The sequence below is a fragment of the Rousettus aegyptiacus genome, unplaced genomic scaffold (genome assembly GCF_014176215.1).
Source record: "Rousettus aegyptiacus isolate mRouAeg1 unplaced genomic scaffold, mRouAeg1.p scaffold_m13_p_2, whole genome shotgun sequence".
Taxonomy (NCBI): Eukaryota; Metazoa; Chordata; class Mammalia; order Chiroptera; family Pteropodidae; genus Rousettus; species Rousettus aegyptiacus.
This window is the reverse complement of record NW_023416295.1, coordinates 23,106,721-23,113,139: the sequence shown is the minus strand read 5'-3', so window position 1 is coordinate 23,113,139 and position 6,419 is coordinate 23,106,721. Positions and strand designations below refer to the sequence as shown.

General features: G+C 40.5%; 1 protein-coding gene across 4 annotated transcripts in view; it reads left to right on the top strand.

Annotated features, from left to right (window-relative positions):
- Positions 1–2,609: 2,609 nt before the first annotated feature.
- ZDBF2 (zinc finger DBF-type containing 2) overlaps positions 2,610–6,419 on the top strand; it is a 29,538-nt gene continuing 25,728 nt past the window's right edge. Inside the window, exon 1 of one of the 4 annotated variants that reach the window (XM_016135068.2) lies at positions 2,610–2,908. The gene's annotated coding sequence lies outside the window, so the exon portion shown is untranslated. Of the gene's footprint in view, positions 2,909–3,072; positions 3,190–3,280; positions 5,376–6,419 lie in introns of those variants that run through there. The other 3 variants (XM_036237201.1, XM_016135069.2, XM_036237200.1) reach the window with 3 other exon arrangements.

The following is a 6,419-nucleotide window of genomic DNA, read 5'->3' as shown; positions in this document are numbered from 1 at the left end:
GGGAAAAATAATTCAAACTCTAAACTGATGGTATATAAATTCTTTTATGATTTGGGAATGAGATCTAGGTTTTTCCTATAACTGTTTCCCTTAAGACATTAGTCTAATGTTAATGTAAACAGCTTAACAAATACAGGCATTATCAGAATGATTTCTGGACATAAAAAAGCAGTTCTTATGCTTTCGTTAAAGAAGGAATGTGAAATAACACATACATAGGATTCTTTTTCTCTCTGGGGCAAGGAATGGCATCCATACAAGGATGCAAAAGCCTATTTTGACTCCTAGGGTCCTTTAAGAATTTGCTGAATAAATGGGTTTATATCTATAATGGGTTAGTGAAGGACTGGGGAGAAATTTTAACTTTTGGAGCTTAACCTTGTAATGAAGCTCTGCCAAAAATGTACCCATTGTCACTAGACAGAAATCTTGTCTGGAAGGATTGTTCATCTAATGCAGGATGGCGCTGCATCTAATTTTACATGAGAATATCATGTTGAGATAAAAAATGCTGCTAATTAAACTACAATGTAATGATTTCTTGACATTTAGTATTTTATTTCATACTTAGTGAAATAATTTTCACTAAGATTATTGTTATATATCAATCTTGTGCATGCAAAAAAGGGAAATGTAAATAAAATTGGTTAAGGTATTCCGAACACAACTTCGCATTTTTCTAAATCACTTTTTCAGTCAGTTGTTGATGGCTGTGGTTTTCCATATACGATTGTCTCCTGCAAGTCTTAAGAGAGCTCTGCTGTTTTTTTTTTTTTTTTTTCCCTCATGCTGCTTGCTGATCCTATTCTGCACGTTTTCATACCGGCATTTTCTTGATCTAACCAGAAGTCAATGGATTTTGTTTTTGTTTTTTTTCAGATGACATTTGGGATTCATTTTCCTTCTTTGATGATTTTTTTTTTGACTAAAACTTAGAGGGGTTGTAATTGACTAACCATATCATTGGGAATAATAACTAAATCATTTCAATATTTTTTGGTGGGAGTGTTAGGCTTATTATCTAACTGTCTGGATACAGCTTTCCAAAAATGCATTAAGAACATACTTGCAGAATAACTCAGGTCTCCCATAAGTCTAGCAGTTTTTAGCCAGTCCCATATCTATCTTTTCTAAGTGCTAGAGGAATCACCTTTTCATCCTAGGAAAATCTTTCCTATTTTTCTAGGAAAAACTCTGTTCAAGTTTGAGAGACTCCTATACCTGTTAATTCCCTCCTCTGTAGGGTTATGGCTTTTATTAAACAATGCACTTAATTCTTTTCAAATAAAGACAATGTGATCAGATAGCTACATCCAGGTTTCCATATACGGAGACAATGGTAACTAGGTTTAATACAGCTCCCTCCTCCCCTCCCCCGGCCAATATTAAGAGACCAGGACTGATTTCAGAGACATTAAAGTGTGAAAAATGTGTGTCTTAGCATCTGTGAAATACATTATGTCATGGTGGGTGGGTTAATATATAATGGATTTTCTTTCACCAGTTCCAAGGTTAGGATGCGGGAAAGCTTGCCTTAGGAGAAATCAGTACTTTTTTGTGTGTGTGTTTTTTTAAAAAAAAATCTGAAGGGGGTTGTAAACCAAACAGTTACAACAGCCAGATTTAAAGTGGGAGAAAGACGTAGTGGGGAAGACAGGAGCTGAAAAATACACAAAGAGTGGAAACTATGAATGCAAAAGCAACGGGTAAGTTAAAAAGGGGGGAGGGAGGGGGACAAAGCCACAAGCTTAGCAGGAAAGCGTAATAATTATAGCAATAACCAAAGAGCAAGGTAGCTCATTCTAAGATTATTTTCACATAAGAAGACATAAGGTTGCCAGTTGGAGGTTCTCTTCAATTTATTTGTGATTATTTTCCTTATTACAGATGATCACGATACGTTCAGTAGTGTGATTGATTTCGGTATGTATCCTTCATTACACTACGCTGTTTTTGCACACCACTATATTCGCAGTGGGTAGTGCAGAATATCACTGACTGACTGAGTAGATTTTGATTAATATTTGTAACCCTTTCATGTGCAGTGTTGGTCTTCGAATACCTAACCTTAAGCCTCGGTGTTTTCGTTTCTCAAAAGGATATAATAGGACTCGTCATAAGATCCTATGAAGGGGTGCCCTGAGGATGAAATGCAAGAATACACATATAAACCTTAAACACCGTGCCTTAGCACAAAGCAAGCACTCATTGAACAGGAGCTTTTGTTAGATGCAGCTCCCTGCGGGAAACACTCCGGATCAGTGCAGACTAACCCCTCTAAGCCCCATTTTCTTTTCTACAGTTCATGTGTTGCTTTGAATTGGCAAGCGTTTTCTGTTTAGCCCCTCAGATAATCAAACCTTGGTGTCTTTCTAGAGTCCTAACTGCGTTATGAGCCTAGTCATTTTGTTCAGAACAGGTTTGATTTCACAGGCTCGGAGTGGGGCCCTGACCCTGGAGGAAGTGTTCGCTTTAAAAGATGTCGGGGAGGGGAGGGTTGGGGGCGGGAGGAAGGGGGCTCCTGAGCCCGGGTTGGGGGTGGGCAGGGGGCGGTGCCGCTCCTCCTGCGTCAGAAGGGGCCTTGTTTTCGCACCTTCCCTGACGTCAAACCTCAATCGGGGCTGCAACGCGGCGTTGCCCCTGGAGGACTACGTGGGCTGAGTCGTGACTGGGGTCCAGGTCCTGCAAGTGACGCTCTCACTTCGCTTCTCCTCTCGCACCGGCGGGAGAGGCCAGTGGCTCCCATATCTGGCTGCGCGGGCAGCAGGCAGCAGGCGCGGGCGGCCGCGGCGCTCTGGACGGCTCGGGGGTCCGGGCACCGCCATGGAACCGGAATAGGAAGGGAGCGCACCCACCGGTCCTCGGCCTCCACCGAGGCCCGGAAGGAATCCGGGCGGCCTCCGCGGAGGTGAGAACGGCGGCGGGGGCGGGCGCGGACGAGCGGGCCGAGGCGGCGCGCAGCCGGGGCGACGCCCGCGGGCTCCGTGCGCGCGGCCGGGGGTGGGGCCTGCTCGCCTCGCGCCCCGGGCGCCTTCTTCCTTCCGAGGGACGCGCGGACCGCTCGCCCGCTCCCGCACCCGCTTCGCAGGTCCTCGGCTTCCCTTCACCCCAGTCCCTTCCTGCCCCTCCTGCGTGAGCGGGGCTGGCGTCTCCCGGCCGGGATCGCGGAGGCTGGGGCGTGGAGTGGAGGTGGGGCGCGGACTGCCTTGTGCTTCTGTCGGGCGCCCTGGGTCGGAGGAGCCCGCGGACGAGGCCTTGGGCTGGGGCCTGGGGAGGGTGCAGCATGCGAAGGTCGGATTTAGGGCTTTGTACTCGCGGGGACTTGGACGGGCACCTGTGGGGCCGAGATCGGAACCACCTGTCTACAGATCCCCTTCCCCCAATCCCTGCGCTATGTCCGGCTGTCCCCAGATCTAGGCCTTTACCAGCCTCCTGCGATTAGAATTTATTTTGGAAACGTTAGATTTTTGTGTTAACGATCAACTTACTATTCGCCGTGCAACAGTTGTGTAAATCTGTTCAAATTACGCCGTCGTTATTACGTGCTCCTAAAAAGGCCTTTTCTAGCTCCTAACATCCGTCGCGAAGATTCTGGCAGCGCGTGGAAGAAATGCATAACGAGATACTGGTTCTCAAGGAAATAAAATGTTTTTTATCCCCGGAATAGAATTATATTTAATTTTTTTTTTTACAACAAATATATATTGTTAGGACAAAAAAATCTGAAAAAGCTCATAGCAATTTCATCTCTAAGAGAGCCACTATTAACAATTTGGGGTACATAAACTATATTCGTGTGGTACATAATTGGGGTACTAATGCGATCTGCTTTTTTAACTTAATACATTGAGGACTTTTTCTGTATTGATGCATAAACATTTTTCCACTTGCACTGATTTGGACCTAAAGCGTGGGAGGCAGTAATTCTCTTCACCCTGCACCTTGGCTAATGGTCAGCGTTAGTAAAGACGCTCGTTACAGATTTGATGAAGTATCACCGTAATGGCCAAGATATTGATTGGATAGAAATAAGCTGAATTCAGGGTAACACCATCTTATGTAAAAAATATTTTTTTTGCTTAATAATTTGAGGCAGTGTTTTTTCAGACAGTTTGCAGTTTTCAATCCATTGGTGAATTGTAAAATTCATTTGATGAGTCATAACTAGCACTTAAAAAAATGAAATAAGATAGTATAGAAAATACCAGAATTCATTACATTATGTGTAATGAGGGCATTGTTTTGCAAAACTGTGTATGCAGGGCGTGTGTGCATGTGTACCTGCGTGTGTGTGCTGGTTTGTGATATAAAATGTATTGTTTTCTTGTGCCACGATATTTAAGTTTGAAAGTCCCTAATCCAAGGTGCTGTCAGTACTCATCTTGGAATGGGAGCAGTGATACAATTAAGCTAAACATTAGTTTTACTCTCTTCTTTGGAATATATTACAGGGTTTATTGTAGCAAACTAGATTCCTAATTATTTGCTTTCACCTAATATTAAAACAAGTAATTAACATTTCTGAAAATGCAGAGAAAGAAGCGTTTTATAGAAGATAAGAGGCTAAGAGCATACATAAATTGGTCAGATTGACCTACGGTCAAATCCCAGCTACACTGGTTATTGGTGTGTGATCTGGAACAAGACACTGCTGCTTTCTAAACCTCAGTTTCCTGATTTGTAAAGTGGGAGTTATCATAACACCGGCCCCATAAAGCTGTTTGATATTTAGATAAGGTAATGCTTGTGAAACTGTAGACAGAGCCTGGTCCCGATTAAATACTAACTAAAAGTTAGCCATTATTATTTTAATAAGACCGAACGGAGGTATCCAGGATAATGTTTGTCACCAGAGGTAAACTAGCATAATGGGGGTAATGGAAAAAAGTGAGAAGTTGAAAATCAGGCTAACGCTGTAAGGAAAGGGATGCTAAATTATGATTTTTTTTTACATCATTTGGCCATTGTTTTCTGGTTGCTCCCCAATTGTATTCCTGTTCCTAGACAGGTAATTTAGATGATCTCATTCAATAAACCAAATGCCCTTCTATTGTCTTTTCTAGTAAATTGGTGTCTCTCTTGTCAGGCAATTGAAAATTATTTCCCATAGGGATTCTGAATTTTATTAGCTTTTATTTCAGCATGACAGTCAGATCGAGAAACACAGTACAACTCTGAACTCATTTCAACAATGTGTTTATCTTTACAGCAGGTACAGTTCTCAAGTGTGCAAGGAATAAAAAAAAATAAATGCACCTTTATCTGTTTAGAGACAATTGTGCTGAAGTCCTCTCAGACAATTCAGAGATCTCTGTTCACTGCCTCAGATCGTTTTATGCAGTTTTCAATGTTACCTAAACCAATGAAAGAAGAGTGTAAGCATTGTCATTTTTTATAGCATTGTTATTTTTATGAAAAATACATTGAATGCTTTCAACTAAAAAAAGGAAAGCAAAAATAAATTAGATGTGACAATTATAAAAGGTTGGATAAAATCTTAATCACAGTAGTAGTGCTCACAGTTTTGAAAATGTCTTTAATTTCTTGTTCTGCCTTAGAGGAACAAAAATGGAAACTTGTTGAATGTAAATTGTGAGGTTTTTGAAAACATGAAAAAAATATAACTTGGAACTCTAGCCGTCCTATGCACACACACACACAAATTTTAAAAACCTCGGTGAGACATAAAAGCCCAACAACCTAAAACATACATACATTTCTGTATTTTACATTAGATAAAATATTAAGATGAATTTTAAAAATCATCTTATTGACTAATTTTTAAAACGTTAACTCACCAATTACTAGGGCTTGTCAGATAAGAGGGCTTTTACACTGATAAAATGAAATACTATGCAATTATTAAACATTCCATTTTGGAATGATATAATGTCATACAGTAGAGCTCATATACAGTTAAGTGAGAGGGGAGGCTATAGAATAGGCTGTATAGTACCATTCCATTTTTGCAAAAACATGTTTAGAACAAAGGAGAATATATGGTAAATGTTAATGGTGGATAGTGGGTGTATGGCTGATTTTTATGCTCTTTATTTAGTTTTATAATTGTATTATAATAAGTATTTTACTTTCATAATTAAATAAAAGTCATTTTTAAAAGAAAAATTAGTGTTTTCCTAATTTACAAGTGTAATGAGACTAAATCTTTGCTCTAAGGGATAGTGATTCTTTGAACTTGGATATTATGGGTATAAAACAATTCTCCAGTATTCTAGGAAATGGTGCCGAATAGTTTATATTCCGTGAAAAGCTCCTTTGAGTAGGAAAAAACCATTGTTCCAGAATTTTCTTAAAGCACTCTTTGAGCATAGTATATTGCTTTACAAAATATTTCCACACTGCCTAAAGATATAGTCTAGACTCTTTAGTCTGCTTTTAAACCTTATTCATGTCAAAAC